The sequence below is a fragment of the Rhyacophila brunnea genome, unplaced genomic scaffold (genome assembly GCF_057557595.1).
Source record: "Rhyacophila brunnea isolate RB1 unplaced genomic scaffold, BYU_Rbru_1.0 scaffold_126, whole genome shotgun sequence".
In the NCBI taxonomy this organism is placed as follows: Eukaryota; Metazoa; Arthropoda; class Insecta; order Trichoptera; family Rhyacophilidae; genus Rhyacophila; species Rhyacophila brunnea.
Window position 1 is genome coordinate 819,796 of NW_028232781.1, and position 18,828 is coordinate 838,623.

Here is an 18,828-nt window from a genome sequence, read left to right on the forward strand (position 1 = left end):
GGTAAACTATTTAAATGCTTCGAAAACTTAAATTACTTATATATACCTGTGGTTATATTGATTTTAATTGTCTTTGAAAATATCCAGTCTGACCTTTATTTATAAGATGATGTGCAATGTTTACATATTCCAATATTTTAAAGTTTTTTTGGATTTAATATACCAGTCAGCTCTTTTCAGGTAAAATTAAAAAATTTCGAACAGGTATTTAAAGAATGAATGTGTCTAAAAAAAATTTATCGCTTATGTATCGCATCATAAATATTTTATAATAAGTATTTTCATTTATTCCACTTTAATAACCGAACGCGATTTTTTAATTATAAAACTTTGTAGTTCTTTACGCTTAGTAATAAATTAGAATTTAAACACAAAACACCTCCTAATTATTGTTTTTTCGAACGCGCAATTGTATTATGTCATTTTAGTATTTCTTATTTAACTATTAAATCTTAAAAAATATGATTCGAAGGTAAAGGAAAATTATATTATACGACGAGCAAATATAATTTTCCCACATCTATATATAATACCGGATTATTTTAAAGGTGTCTATTCACATCTGATTGGTTTAAACAACATGTGCTTTTGTTTTCGAGGTTTTTTTCTCAGATGATATAACTGCTATATAGATTGTTATACTTTTAAGAAAGTCGTATTTATTATATTTTTTATTTAGTAGCTTTTTCAATATCTCATTATATTTTCAATTATATTACTAAAGCAATATTTGTTTCATTAAGTTTAGTTTCCCTATTCCACTATCAAAAAAATATTTGTCTTTTATAATAAGAAAAGCCACAAAAAAGGAGAATTAATTGTTATAATTATTATAAAATATGCTTTTATTTAGCATAAACAAATTAAAAAACCCTTTTTTCTGTGTAAAGGATTATAAAAGTTGAATTATACAAATTTTTTATATTATAAATACATTAATATGTAAAAATTAAATCGTACAAGCTCAAGCTTATATTAAAATGGAGTAAAATATCAGTTTCTAAATAGATAAATTGCACAAAATATATCACATTTGCATATATAGAATAATAAGCTACTTATTTATTTAAAAATATAGAGATTTATTATTTCAAATATATTTTTTTATGATTTGATTATATAATAAGGCTATAATCTCGTTAATATACATCTCAAACAAAGATTTTTCGCGCATTTGGTTTCCATTAAATCATGTAATAGCTAAAAATTTTACTCGAAAGTCTATTTATTTGACATATTTTTTTACATCTGTTAAAGTGTAAATAAAATTTATTATGGCATATTTGATCTATCCGGTATGAAAATCAGTTTGATTCGAAATTAAAGGCTTTAATAACTTAACTATGAACAGAATATATGTTTTAAAGCGATAAACATGAGCTTAACCGAGTCTGTTAAAAAATAGTATTCATTAGGGGAAATCAATTTTGTTAAATTTTCTAATATTTAATATGATAATATTACACTTGTGTGATATACTATGCTTTTTTACCGATGTTGACGACTTCGGTTTATATATGGATAAATGAAAAGATCATTCAAATGCATAATAGATTTTTATTTATTAAATTGTGTTATCTTTCTATAAAAATACTTGTGATCTCATAATGACCTTAATAATATAGGTAAGGTATATTAAGACATATATTATTATTGTTATATATCATACTAAACTAAAAAAAAATGCATTTTTAAGATATAAGGTCCACATATATGCCTTGCAAAAATGCAGGAATATTTCCCTCTCTTTTGTTTTTTTATTACATTAAATCTTTGAGAATGGAAGTTTTATACATACTTTAGCAATATATTGTTTGTTTGTAGTTTTTTCTTCATAGCATTCAAATTTTGTGATTTTACAGATCATAATTGTTTTTCTCTATACAATATTTAATTAAAATTACACAATAGATGCATAATTTATTGTTCAATACAATAAAAATGCTAATCAAAGATCAATAAGTAAAAAATTAAGTTGCTACTAATTTCTGCAAATAACAAAGCCTGGAATGTATTCTGAATACGTCGCATAGTTTATTTATAGAAACTCTAAAATAGATACATTTTACTACATTTTAAACGAGATGATATATCACAAATATCAAATTTATTTATATTTTATGCTTAAATGTTGATCTAATTATTAGATAAACTACATGCTTATTGCTCTTAATACTTTCTATTGAATGTATATTATATTTTTTTAAAGACGACTGTATATCTACTAAAATATTTTTGTATTTTCTTCTTATATTCACTGAATATTTTTAACTCGGTTCTACCGAAAAATAATATTTTGAAATCAAATATAATTAATCCATCCACAAATTCTAGAAGAGGTGCGATATTCTAATAATTATTGCTCACAGTACTTGATTCTATCATATTAAATATGTAAATGTAAAAAAAACGCAAACAAATAAATAAACGTGTGTGATGTGTTTTATTTGACCTTTTTTCTGCCTCAAAAACAAATATGCTTCTTTAGTTTTTTACTAACATATTCTAATATTATCCAACTTCGATTTGTTTATATATTTTTCTTTCCTGATATTTCTATGTAAATATATTTGAAATTTATAAATGATGTGATATGTAAAATAAACTACTCTATATTTCATACAATTTTTTTCTTAACTTAGTACATTTTCGATGCTCATACAAAAAAAAATCTTTTATGCGTTTTTTTAATGTTCATAACACAACGAATTTGATTGAATAAACATATTAAAAATTTTAATATATTTGATATAAAAAATTCCAGCATATACATTGCTAAAATTTTAAATGATCATATTCTGTATATTAACATGAATACTCACGAAGACACAGCAAAATAGTAAGGTGTATTCGCTTTATGCTATTAATAAAATTAGACTTTAAAAAATCAAAGAAGATCAGAGTTAAATCAGTTCAAGAAATAATTGATAACAAAATGGCTGAGATCAAAATTGATAATAGAATTGAAATGAAAATAAAAAAAGCATGATCGAATTGAAATATTTTTCTGTGCTAAAAAAAACTTTTTCATATCAACAAATAAAAAATATAGTTTAGATAATCTCACGAATTTTATAGATACTAAGCTGAAAACAATTCAATATCAAATATTCCCGATTATTGATGATTTTCATAACACGAATAGTGCCAAATTTCATTTTATACAGGATTTATATTAAATTACCTAAATCATATATTTTAGGTTGGGAATTCCAATTTTGACAAAGCATACGCACAAAAAAAATAGTGGGATTGATAAAAATACTCAAATAAAAAACTTTTAGGAAATAACTGGAATGAAAAAATATTTTTAAGATGATATAGCACAAATAGCATTACCCAAATCAGTTTTATAAAACACCTAAAAAAATTTCAGGAACAAATTTAAACGGCTAAAAAAAATTACCAGATAAAATAATTATATGATACAATAGAATTATATTATTAATATATTTTATTTGAATTTATGTGACTAGGGACTCTTGAAGCCTTTTTGACCATGATTGTCTCTATATTTATATAAATTACGATGTAGTGGTGTGATGTCTATAAGCACTAAAATAACAAAGGAAGAATTAAAATGAAATTCTTTGTTTGTTATTTTTATATTACACTACTGACAACTATTGCTAGCAAAGAGTAAACAATACGTTTGCTTGTACAATCCTTTTTTAGTGATATTTTTGTGGAATAGAATATATTTTCCATTTTTTGGTGTACATTTCAGTCACATGAATCATCAAATTGTCACCGCAATTGACTGTTCGTTTTGAAATAGAATGTATTATACTACTCCAAATCTCTCCTATTATTAGTGCTTTTAAACATAGAAATATTCTGATTTTTTTAATGTTTCGTGATTTTTTTCTTTTTCTTCACTATCTTTAACATTACCCAAAATTTACTCTTAGCCTTCAATTTTTTGCGAAATAAAAATTATCGGCATTTTCCATATATTTTTTTTAGATCTCCGTTCTTCTTAAACTTCGCCTCACATTCTCTTATCTCTCTTATTATATTTCATTTAATTCTAAAAATCTTTTTTCTTTACATATCGAGTTCTTTGCAGGTTTTCAACCTTTTGAAATATATCAAATCTTCTCAAAAAAAATTGCATACTCTCCATACGTGAAATTTTAATCTTCCAATGCTTCGGATTCAAAAATTTATTTGTTTTTTAGACATCTATCTACGCCATATGGTATTTAAAGTTGTAAATTGTATTTTAGTATGCACATAAGGCATAAAATACTTTTTGTAAAAAAAAAGCTTTAGAACGTTTGTATTTGTCCTAGTATATTCTATTGTTCTTCTCATCTATTTTTATAATGAGCAATAAAAAAATCGGTAGAAAATATCTTATTGACTATAATTTTTATAGCCGTAAAATTTAATTGTAAATCACAATAATTTTTTCGATTTGGTCTTTTTATTATATTGATTTAATCTATAAATCCTTCGATATTCAGCTCGTCGATGCAAAAAAAAATATATACGGCCTCCTATTAACATAAAATTTCGGCGAAAAATAGTTTAAATGTTTTTTAAAGATAATAAATATTATACTTATAAATTTCGCAAAAATACTTTTTTTTGAAATACCGATATCCTTCATTAAATTTGATTTTATAAGATGCTATGTAAATATCTGATAAAGTACCCGGAACCAATAAGTTTGTTTGGAAAAAAATGTTTACAAACGAATTCAAGCAAGTCTATATATTCTTCATGCCATTTTTTAACATAATTTTGCATATTCGCTATCAAAATCTAGGTGTTGGATATAAAGTTAGAAGAATATGCTTCAAGTTACTATAAACTACGATTCATACTTGGAGTAAAACGTATAATATATAGTGCTAAATTTCACGTATGATATTGTTTGTATATAAGTACTACCACTGTTTTCATCTTCATTTTTTTATATATATCAAATCAGTACATATTTATTTCATAAGATTTCTAGCTATATTAGATTTTTATTTTTTATGATTTTTAGGGCTCTGTGATTATGATCATACATTGCAATAGGCATCTTATTTTTGATTAAAAACACCTGAATTCACTAATGTTATTACCACCTTGTATTCAAACTTGTTTATTACGAATATTCCAAGTTTCAAATGATTATAAAAGCCTCATGTCATTCTTTTTACAATTAATGTATCTTTATTTAGAAAATCTTCATCTTTTTTATGTAGTAAGCCTTATAAAATATTAAACCGTGGTTTATTCTTTTCAATTTGATTTACGTTTTTTAGGGTATACACTTCAGTTTTTATGGTGAAAATAAAGGATCTTATTGTATAAGACTAGTTCGATGCTAAAAAAATATTTTTATAATGCCGAATGCAATAAATTTTTCATAAAATAACTCAAGTGATATAAAGGCATATTTTATACAATCTTAAATGTATTTGTTTTGATTAAGCCATATTAATTGTTTTGATGAAAATACTTTCTGTCGATTGATAAGGGGAATACATTCACGAATATCAAAGGTTCTATAAATGGCTTTTCTTGGATCTGACATATATTAAAATATGCTTCAGAGTGTTAATTATCATATCAAGAATTCGCGCTTAATAAATAATTAAAAGTTTATAAAAACGCCCCATACTGGCTAAACTGACATAAATTCGTTTTTAAATTTTATAAATGAATAAAATAACAAAGAATAAACATAAACATTTTTTTATCATAGGCATAAAACATTTTCATTTTTTTTTAATAATAAAAATCCATGATTCAAATACGAAACAATTTAATAAGGCATAATATAAATAGCGAAAAAAAATTATATAAGCATTTATTTTGGTAAAAACTTTTTATATATTTGATTTTCTCAATGCTAACTATTTGTGATATTATTAGTACTATAGCATATAATGAATTAAATTATGCTAGCTAAATGTGTAAAAAATACAAAATCACTTTAGTTGGTTTTGTTGAAATTAAATTTTGCTATTTGGTATCGTTGAAATTAAGCTTTATTGTATTTAGCATCATTTAATTTAAGGTTATTTTGAATGCTCATTATGCATTTTTCGTAGAAAATATTTTAATCTGTTTATATTTTATTATTTTAAATAGGTTTATTCTTATCTATTTTTATTTTGTATTTTGCAACACAATAATATATTATATAAACTATTTTTCATTTTGAGTATTATTCGGATTCTTTATATTTTTCTACTCCACATAAATTTTTTATTATTTTTTTTTTCAATTTTGCAGAAGTATTTACATTGAATCAAATGAAAAACAAATGATATCGTCATTTTAAAATGACTAATATTTAAGATTAATCAGAAAATTTTATTTATAAATATAGTCTCGAATTCATTAAGATAAATGCATAATCTAGAACAAATACCGTAAAATAATATCAAAGTAGCTATAATTACAGATACAATGTAAATTTTTTTCAATGTTCTATTCTACTTGTTTATATTCAAGTAAAGCAGTTATTCTAGTTTATGTGCTATATCAATTTTTCTTAACCATAAAACGTGTAAATTTTGTAATTCGATTACAACTATGTCCTGTTTATTTAGTAATTAACACATTTTTTTTAATGTTCAATACTTTAAATTGGATTTTAAACTGGGAACAACCCTCTAAGTTTTTTTAATATATATTAATTGAGAAAATTTAGATTTCTAAAGACCTTTTTGTAAAATATTTTATGAAGTGATAGAGGAAAATTCAATAAAATTTAGGCGGTGAATCTATATAATGCTAAAATTATATGATTTAAGGGCAAAATAGAGAGAATAAAACAAATTTAATCCAGAAATATGGAAATTATTGTTAAAGGCTTCTTTGGTTTTATGCAAAAAAATTTTTTGTTTTCTCACGATATATACATATTTTATTTTTCTGCGCAAAAAAAAATGGTAGAACTACTGATGTAAAATACAACCTTTTCATACTATTTATGGAACAATTAGATTTAGAAAAACTTACTAATAATGAAATTAATAAGCAGGATGAATTGTTTGAAATGATATCCTTAATTTCTTAGATTTAAACAAATACGCAGATCTTTCAAAGTTTGAGTTGTCGCATCGATTTATACGAATTTTACCATAATCATTATATATTTTTTTATTATATTAATTTGTTTTTTCAACGCATTAGCTAGTGGGTCACATCTTTAACATATTTCTACCTTGAAATGCTCTAAAATATTCAATAAATGTTTGAGTAAAGACTTAAAGTCATTATTTTTGAATTTTAAAAATAAGTGAACGACATTTAAAAAATAGAATACTGTAATATTGTAAATGTTGAAATAAAAGAAATTTTTGATAAAAAAAACATTGTATATAATCGAATCTAAAATAAAACCAACTTTTTTTTGCTAAATTAGAACGAAATTTTTTTTAATCGGATTGTATGAATTTATAGGCTGAATTCAAAGCTATTTTTATTTCTTTGTGATGACTATTCTATTTTTTTTTAAAATTAAAATTTATTAAAAACACAAAAGCCTTATGTAACATTTTTAAAATTCTAAATTAGTTAAATATAAATAAAAAAAAACTATAATAGCATTGGTGTTTTGTTTTAATTGACACTAAACCCTATTTAGTGTGGTGAATATTGCAAACTATGTGTTTGAAAATTTTAAATTAAAAGGTGAAAGAAACCAAAGTCTTTTTTCCATCATAAAACATACGAAGTTAATATTTATATAAAACTTTCGTCTTACCCGCTACCTGTTCATATTCTTTTTATTTATTCAAGAAAATTAACTCTAAATATTACTACAATACATTTTTTGCACTTTACTTGTTTAAAATAATATTTAAAACAGTCGCTGTTTCCATAACAAAGTTTTCTCGTATCACTTACTTTACTTCTATAAGTAAATTGCAAAAATAAAGATACTTATACATCATTATATAATTTCACACATATAATTGGTTTTTTAATGGGTATTTTGCACTTTTTTTTACAATTATTAAGTGTTTGTTGAATCGAAGTACTCACCGATCCACTAAAATCATCTAAATTAAACTTTGCGGCTTAATTATTGTTTAAAAAATTACAATCAGCGCTTTATGCGTTTTTTTTGTGATTTTTATGTATTTCTTTGATTATAGTCAGTAGTATATTTTTACCTGTTTCTTACGTTAATAAAGCATCTTTGTATTCAATTAATAAACATAATATCAAATTTATGACTTTTAAAAAACTGTAGAATGCATTGTGATCATCAACAATTTTATGAACCTTCTAGCTGCGTATAATATTTGAAATGTTTTAATTTTAGGCTCGACAAACCTTTGCTTACTGACAAATATTGATTATTTTCTTAATGTTTAGAAAAAGCCTGTGTTTAGACTACATTTTTGAGGAGCTGAGAAAAATTACATGTGTGATTTTTTTGCATTTGGCGTATTATTAAAATATAGATATAAAAAAGAATACAGAGTATTGGATAAATTAAAAATCCAAAATAAAATATAAGACTATAATTTTATATGTGTAAAAAAAATGCAAAAGATCATATTTTTGGCAAATAATAAATCCATATAGAAATAGTTTCCTTTAAAAAGTAAGATATATTTTACAAAAATTAAATTTTATTCACCCAAGAGACTTCATAGATCGTCTATTAGAGTTTCATTTATCATATACAAAATTTTCCTATCTTACTGGATCTTAGTTAAAATCACAATTTATTTTTTCTTTACCCTTTTCATGTAACTTGATAGGATGGCTTTATAGTTTTGCAAGTTACTGGGGCATCTAATATTTTTTTTGCACAGTGAATGTAATAGACATGATTTGGTTTGATCTTATAAATTCATATTATTCTATTTAAATTCACGCATAAAATTATAAAAGACAAAATATCATTATCACGGAGGTTTTATAGTGTACTAGATATAAATAATAAAAAGTTCATTTTTATTTATTCTCTGCTGGACTTCTTTTTATTCTCATAATTTGTTTTTTCACTGCTTATATGACATATTGACTTGCTTCTATTGTGTTAAAGCTCTAGTGTTGTATATTGTATGGATATATATTTGAATACACAGCCTTATAAATAGCTCAATAATGTGATATTTTGATGCTTATAAGCAAGATGCAACAATTAAAGTCTTCCATGTATTTATTCGCTGATTTATACCCTATTTTGTACTTAATGTAAAATCACGGTAGAGTACCTCTAAATTCATTCCTTCGTAATAAATACCAGGAATCTAAATTCAAAATGCAGACATATATTTTCTACTGTGCTTGTATGTCTAATATTTTCTTACGGCTAAGAAATTTCTTCTTCATATATTCAAATCTAATATTGTTGGTGATGGAGGACTTTAAATGCAATTTCATCTAAGGAGTTATTATAAACATGATATAATTTTTTTTGCATATTCCCGATAATAAATTACATTCAATTCTATATTTTCATGAAATATGGAAAATTTAGCATTTTAGCAGTCAAAACTGTGTTTTCAGAGGTTACCCTTTTTCACCTGATTTATTTTATGAAATTAACACTGTTTTTGATCTTGGCGCAAGTATTATATCTTTTAAATTTTTTTAATTTCTACTTTGCTGTATAATATGCCTATTGTATGTCTGAAGCCCAGGATTAAATATTTAAATTTTTATTTTACACCATTAAACTCAATATAAATGAGCCAGTATTCATGTTAAGCCTTATACACAATATTTTATACTGATGAAAAAATAAATTTTAATTATTTTGCTGGATTACATACTTGTAGTTTTGATGATTCTGAAACGGCAAATGCGTTCGATTTTTTTTAGATTTAACTACAGATTCCATGAAGAAATGTTTTGGGCTACTTATTACCAGCCATAAATTAATTATAAATTGAATTGGATATCATGGGTTTATTTCTTGATATGATATGTTTATTGTAATATATTTCTGCTGTTCTTTTTCAAAATGACTATTCTTAGTGATGTATGGGTAGTATATTAATATTCGGCTTTAATTTAGACTTCTCGCTGTATTTTAATTTAAGCAATTTAAATTTATGTAGATTAAAAATAGACCCATCTGCAATGGCAAAATTTATTGGTGCTCATCTTTCAATATCAAAAGGGTTGTACTCGATTCAAAAACAGATGGATGATTTAAAATCGACAACGTGCGCATTTTTTGTAAGAAATCCACGTGGTTTTACATCGGCAGCTTTAAAGGAATCTGATATTTTAAATTTTAGGTCTAATGTTAAGAACATCGATTTACTGCTACCGCATGCACCGTATATTGTAAATATGGCTAATAAAGAGCAACAGGAAAAACATATGCAATCTTTAGAGCAGGACCTCGAAAAGCTAGATTTATTAGGCATAAAATTGTACAACATACATCCTGGCTCGGATGTCAATAATCTTGGTAGAGTCAAAGCTCTTTCTCTTATATCTGAGAATATCAATAAATTAAAAAATAAAAAAGTTACCATTGTGATAGAAAACATAGCGGGTGATGGCAAAAAAGTTGGATCTACATTTGAAGATCTAAGGGATATTATTGAAAATGTATATTTAAAAGAGCGTGTTGGTGTTTGTCTTGATACTTGTCATTTATTTGCAGCCGGTTATGATATTAAAACCACCAAAGGATTCGATAAAACGATGAATGATTTTAAACGAATTGTAGGATTGAAATATTTAAAAGGGATGCATCTAAATGATTCGAAACACGATCTTGGTAGTAAAAAAGATAGGCATGAACAGCTTGGAAAGGGGAAGATTGGAATAGAATCTTTCAAATATATTATGAATTCTGATAATTTTGAAAATATTCCAATGATTTTAGAGACCCCAGATTCCAGCCTATATCTCGAAGAGCTTGATCTTTTAAGAAGTTTTGAGATGAATTAAAAATGATATGTTAAAATCAGTTAATAATGGCTTTTGTATATTTTAAATGTTTTAAAGTCAAAAAATTCCGATTTACAGTATAATTCGAACTTATACGAATTTTAAACCTAGCTATCTCATTAGCCAGTATATCATGTTTTTTTCTTTCAAAAGTGTATATTTATGTCATTATTGAAATAAAATTATGAAGTTTATCTATTGTCGCAAATATTTTTTTATTCTAGAAGTTAATGATCTGGTATTTATATGAATAACACCCCGTAAAATCTATAGTTCCTTGTAAAGTCTTTTTCTGGGAAAGTGTATATTTTTATTCTTTATTATGAAAAAAATTAATTGAAATGTTTATATTGTCTACTTTGCTCTTCAAAGATCTGTGCATATCGGTTTTAATTTATACATGTGTTTATTGTGCACTAGGTTTTTCTTTTATAAATTATATTAATGACTTAAATCGCAAACAAGCGAATCGGGATAAATAAAATATGTATAGATTTAATTTGGGCTGATGGGACACTCTATTAATCCGGTTATAGAATAAAAAATGTGCAATAAATCAAAAGTCTTGCCTTTTATAACGTTACAGGATTAAAATAACGTATATTTTTATTAATTTTAGCAGGAACTTTAAACTTATATTTAGCCTTTATGTTATACTATATTAAATATGAAGGTAATGATTGAAGTGCTAAAATCTTAAATATTACGAATAAAGTATGCAAAATGAACCATCTTGTCTATAATTTGAGAATTTATGTTTTTATTAGAAGATCGTGGTCTGTTTTGTATTGAATATATCTCATAGGTGTCCAAATGCGTAAATGATATTATAGCGCTTATCCAGAAAATTGAATGGTTGAAATTCTTTTAGTATTAAGTTAATATTACATTATTTAGGGCAAATTCACCATATTTTTATTTATTTACTCGTATATATACCTTCTTTTTAGGAAGATCGCTTATAACATCCGGAACTTTTGAACATCTGATGTGCCCCATGTGGTCCTTGTCATTTACTTTAACCATTTGATCTCCAAGGTTTATATATCTTTTATAGGGTTTTATTCGATATGGAGCTGATATGAGATTCTATCTACTTTTCGTTGCTGATTAATTATGCTACCACCACCTCTTTACATTTATCCATATCTTTGCTTCTCGGACGCGACTTCATTCTATATTTATGGACGTTATAGGTCTCTTAATAAGAAATCACCTAATTTATTTCTCGGCTTTCATGTCTTTTTATGGTTTTCGTTATATTTTCGACGAACCCCCCATGTGGGTATTTTTTTTTAAGTTAATATATATGAATCCGTAGGTGCTTTGCGGTGTAACTCTGGCTACTTAATAAAGATCATGTACAAACAACTGCGTCACTGCCCTCGATGATGTTAAAAAAATATTAATGTTTTTGAGTCTACGCTTCCTTGATACAATATTTTTGGATTTTAGACGAAATATAAATGTTGATCAACCCAACAAACTATTTCACGGATAAAATAATTGGTTCATTATGTAGTATCTACGAATATTTAAGGATCAATAAAATGATAATTTTTACATAAACCTTGGTTCCATTGATTTTTATTTGGATTTAAAACAAAATATAAATTACAATGATTTAGAATTATTTTTGGTCGTCTAATCATTGTAAAATATCCATGTATCTATAGAAATCATAAAAAGCTTTATGGTATTTGTATTTAATTTATTTTTATGCTTCTATATTTCATTCAATTATTATTCTTTTTATCCTGGATGATACAAGAAGCCCCAAAAGCAATAAAAAAAGATTATTTTTCTGTGTATTTATAGTAACTTCTGATATAATATACGGTGTTGTGTTATTTCTTGGTTTTTGACTACATAAAATACATTTTGTAAAAATTTTATAGTTCATGATAAACAAGAGAAAATATATAAAAGTCTGTGCCATAAAAATACTATTTTTCTGAGAAATGAGTAAAAAGAGTTTATTTTTTTAAGATATTTTGTTGAATGATATGTTTATGCCTTAAAATGTGTAAAGAAAAAAATTTGCGAAATACGTATGAATAGTTTAATATCATCGATCTACATAAAAAGTATGATCGGGCGTGTATAATATGTTTAAATACATGTGATGTTGAGAAAAAAAAATAATCAACTTCTGAATCAAGCATTTTTTATTTCTAAAAAAATCCTCACACTATTTAATTATAATATAATGCAATAGATATAATAAATTTAAACAAAACTATAAAAAATAAAACATGCACGAATATATTATCGCAAAAAAAGCTTGTTGGAGATTAAAAATGTTCTACTAAACACAACAAAGCTTTATATATATCAAAAACTTCGCATTAGTTCTATGTTTGCATGATAAAAAGATTTCGGATTTAATCGAATTTTTACCAATATACAGAACTTAATGGTCATATGTTGATTTTTTATTTTTTATTTATGGGTTAAGTTTCTTTTTACCAATTCCATCTATTGAGAATATTGCACAACACCATGATACATCTTTCGACACCTTGTCATATGAGAATAAATAATGTATTTAGAAAAGCATTTTATATAATTGGGTGAACAGATTCTAGAAGAATATGACTAAGTGTGCCCAAAATGGTCAAATTTTTTCATTTCTAACGCAAGTTTATTATAAAAGATTTAATATCAAGTATAGTCAATCAGTTATCGATTCTATAGTTTTTACATAAATTTTAATTCTATATAACTTTTATTTCTAATTTGATAGCATAATTTCGACTAAAATTATTATCTAATTTAGTTTTTATTTTATAAGCTTCATCAGCCATTGTTATGCTATAATAATTATTTATGCCCCATCTTGGTTTTCATAATGTTTTATTCTTGTTTCTGAATCTTTTATTAATTTATGGCATAATTTCTCGAATATTGAATTAATATTATGCTTTAAATTTTTTTTTCAATTTATTTAAGTATGCATAAAAAACTTTCATAAAGTAAATTTTAAATAATTACTAAAATATTTAAATAACAAATAAATTATGCGAAAAAAACATTAGATGTTAAAAATAATTTAAACGATTATTTCATAATATAAGTCAATATATATCTAAAAACTAGTAAATCGCAAATATATTCATGAAATACAACGTATTTTTTATTTAAAATTGATTTTATTACACATAAAACGAGCGAAAACATGGAATTGGTACTGAAATACTGTAGAAAAAATGGTATTTTAATATCATTCAATTTTTCTAGAGTTGGCTTTTAATGAATTAAAATGAAGTTATATTATCATTTTGGCACATATATCGAGATAAAATAACATCAAAAGTTTTTAAGAACGCAGGAGGTACAAATAATCAAATTATATGTGATTTAAATGTAATTACAAGATATTTTAAAAAATTTTAACGCTTTATTCACCTAAAATACTTAGTTGAAAACCTCTATGGTTTTTATTATACTACAAAACAAGACTCTAATGTTTTTATCCTGCTCTTAATCCACATAGTAACTTTTATGGGAAATAATTATTAAATAAAATTGAGTTATATACACTTATAACGCAAACTGGTGTGTTTATATGCATTTTTACTAAATTTAAGTTATTCCGTGATAAAATTAAGGGATTTTTTGTCATGCTTTTACTAATATCGGCTCTGGGATTCGAATCTGCAACCTTGTTATTGATATATGCTATTTATAAATATTTTACCACTATACCAAAGGTCAATGAATTTTTTTAAATATTTCGTTGTTAATTTTAGTACTTCTTGGAAAAAGTTGACCGACTGTACATATTAGTTTGTGGTAAATGAACAATTTGTATAAATATAATCATGTCTATAAGCACAATAATGAATAAGACTACGAGATATATAATAGAAAGAGAAATTGAATAAAGAGGGCCAGGGGATCAGAATTCTATGTTGTTTCCTCCATGGATAAACCTTTTTTGCTTTTTCTAGCCCTTTATCAACATTATAAAACTTTGATGCGCGTGGAATTATAGTAAATATAAGCACTAAAGTTTTTTAAATAAAAAAAAGAGCCAATATTATCTATTTTAATATAAAAGGGTTAAACAAAATTAGATTTTTAAAAAATTCATGTATCCAGAAAAAGATATAATTATTAAAAAATATTCAACGACTTAATACTTCGAACTAAATTTAAGCCACTTAATGATAGATAAATTTCGAAGGACTATTTTGCCATGTTTTGAGAAACTTATAGGTAAAAATTAATAATCATAATTGCCGTTTTAAAGAGAAACTTTGACTAATAGACATCAATAATATGCCATAAATTTGTTAAAAAACAGGATGCAATGTTCTTGTAAAAAAATACACATGATTTATTTTTCTCTAAAGAAGAAGCTGATATTGCTCACTCTATAAAATTTATATTTCATTTGGTGAAAACAATAGCAATACGGATATCATGAGAATATACTTGCGTTGTGGGGATCTTTCAGGCAAAACAAAGGCTAAAAAAAATAATTCTAAAGATTTATGTCTAGGTTTGAACAATACAATAAAAATTAAGTCAGCGTGTGCACAGAAGATCTAGCTTTATTTTCAGAAAATAATGAGGGTTTATTACAAATATAAAAAAATAATATACAATTCAGATTTTCTCATAAGCTTACATCGTGTTTTCTAATAACAGAATATAATCCATAAGTTACAATTTAAAATGATACTTTGCAAAAAAATTTAAAGTTTATAAATATGGGTATGTTTGCAACAGTGTATTGACAATTATAGGGGTGTTGCTACTTAGCAACGAAAGGGTTTGTAGTGATCGACTGTGTTAGACTAAAATTGTTGGTTATCATAGATACAAGTTTTATTGCAATTTAATATATACAAAAACTGGCATTGGGTTTTATGAAAAGTATAAATATCAATTCAATTACAATATAATGTTTTCTGTGAACAACTACAATTGTATTTAATAATAAGTCCTATTAAATACATGAGTATTTACATACAAGAAAAAACATTATATACGATAAATCGAAAAATGAAGGTTTTAGATCAAGTTTAATAAACTTTGTAATTTTTCTATTTCAAAATTATTTTCAATATAAATATTTACCCAGTTAAATATATATTTTTTCGTGCGGGATTGCTCATTTAGTGAATATGCAGGTATTATATACAGTTTAAAAATATGAACACAGCAACGTGGAACATAAGTGTAAATATAGGTTCTAAAATCTTCCAAGTAATTGATTGTAGGTTAGTTTCCTCTTCATAAAAGGGTATTCTTAAATTATCAAACTTATAATTAATGCCTCTAGCAATAAGGGCTGAAGCAAACACTATTAGACTGACTCAATGCTAAACTAACTAACGGCTATGTAAAAAATACACATGACGGGGTCACATGAAATCTTGACTCAATTCCCAAACTCAAGTTCAAATAATCAAAGCTAGTATCGGTATTATAGTTTTGTTTCTTCGTATCAGTGATCCGATTAGTTTTGTCAGCACCTTCAATCTTAATTTTGTAATACAATTTCTTTTGATGATTTAAAAAAAAGATTAAGCTATAAAATATAGTTTTTGCCCCATCTTATCGAAATAAACTGGCCAATTAAGTGAATATGAATGAAATAGATTGATCCTTGGTGTTCGAAATAAAATTTCTAAAGAATTCACATTATTTATTTATGTTTTACTTCCATTACTTTTTAGGAAGTTCTCTTTATATTAATAGGAACTATTGATTAACTGCTGCGTCTCTCTATGGGACTCCCCCAGCACTTTTTGTCACCCAAAATCACCGTGGATTGAGCCCTTTCTCATAGACGCCAGTCATTATGGGAGGGAATGAGATTCTGTCTACTGTTCATCGCCAAGGTCTGCAAGCTACAACCACACTCTACACTCACCTATATTCTTGCTGATGGTGTGGGATCTTTTTCCATACTGAAGGCACATTTCAACGGCTTACACAGTAACCTCCTATTTCTCATGGCTTTTCAATTCTTTATGGTTTATCTTTTATTGTTCACTGAACGCCCCCTTGGGTATTTTTCTTTAGGGTAAATTTGTCTGGAAATTAGTGAGGTGGGTGGAAGTGGAACCCGTGACCCCTCACTGGGGTCCGACTTGTAAACCACTCAACCATACCACCCCGTCCGATATAATAACATTATTTAATGCTAAAAAAATACACATAGAAGTTTTTAAGGCAGCCCTAGGATAGTCATGTCTTCTACAACTTTCAAAAAAAATACATATTTTTTTCTAAAAACCTATGGCTGTGGACAGTCTTTTCCTATTTAAAACAAATTTATCAAAAACATGAACTCATATTACTGATCTCCATATGTAAATAAACTTAGAATCATATATCTTTTTTTTGCGAATATTATGATCTCGTTACCAAATCAGAATCAAATTGACAATTAAGTTTGCTCAACAACTTCAACATTACGAATTTTCGAGGCGATTTTTTTTTACTGGGTATTACATTGCGTTTCTTTCTTATAGATACGCCCACATATTTGATAAATCGATGTATAAATTTTCTAATTAATTTTTAATCACATTTCAACTGATTTATATTTTAATATAACGAGTAATTTTTTATTTATGGGCTAAATTTATAGTTATAATTTTAGCTTTTGTTCTCGAGCATAACTTGCTTGATTCCCTGCGCGCACAGCGTATTTATACTTTCGGTTATCTTCTCCTCTCCAAAGTCTTCTTCAATACCTCTCCTCCTTTCGAGACCTATTAATTCAAGGGTTTTTCTCAATCCCAAGGTTTGTATATATGCCTCGGTCTGATTCGTGTCATCTAGTTCCTTCAGGTGCCTTTTATGACATCGTGTCACCACACCGCACCATATTATAACATGTGGGATAATTTTTGTCTTAATATAAAAAAATATTTATTTTATTATGAGTTTAACTTTTTTTAAACAGCGACCTTAGTTTTATTAGTAAGTTGAATTGGCTATTTGAAATGAAAAGGTTCCTTACCCCCGATCTTGTTATAAGAAGGGGAAATTAATTTCTCGTGATATTTATATTATCCTTCTAAGTTTTATTTCCTGATCATTTATTTAATTTCATATGATTACTTATTCGTGAATAATAGAAACGGTATTGTAATTTTTTAAGCTGATTTGAACCGAATAAATACTTTTTATTCCGATGGCAATTTACTTTTATACTTTATTTTTTTCTGCTGTTTGCTATTAATTTATACCATTTACTATGATAGAGTGAAAATATAATTTCTCTTTTCATAAAAGTAATACTATGTTTTTCTAATAATAGGAACTGTGTGTTTTAAAATTTTAAGCTTTGAAGGTGGTTTCATTTGTAAAAATGCGGTAAAAACTTGATGTTCACATTTTAATCGAAATTTTCTTCATATTTAAAAGCTAAGACGCGCTCATTTTTTTGACTTCTCTTCTATAGAAGCTACTGGGATTAAGTCGAATTCTTCATGAAGTTCTTTAATGCTCTTTCCTTTCAACTCTGCCAGTTTTCCCATAACAGCATCTGCAATATCCTTCACTTCGTTATAAAGATTCATTTTTGCTATAAACTCCTTTATTTCTAGATGTACATCTTCTATTTCCATTTCTTTTGCCAATTCTTCTATTTTACTTTGATAATACATTTCTTCGACAGCTTTAACATTATCTTTTAAAAAGAAATATCCATCTATAATTTCTTCCACTAATTTATTGGAATATAGAAATCCAAAATTTTTTATGTCATCTTTGTGGAATATTTCTTCCTCATCCCAATTATTTAATTCCATTCAATTAGAAGGATATTCGATAAATCTAAAATATGAGAATAAAATCTTTGCATTTGAAAATTTTATTACTTTAATCATAATAAATTTTAAATGACTAATGGTGTTTTTATTCTAAATATGTTGGTCATTCTTTCATTAAAGAAAAAGCTGCACACTCTATATGATTTTC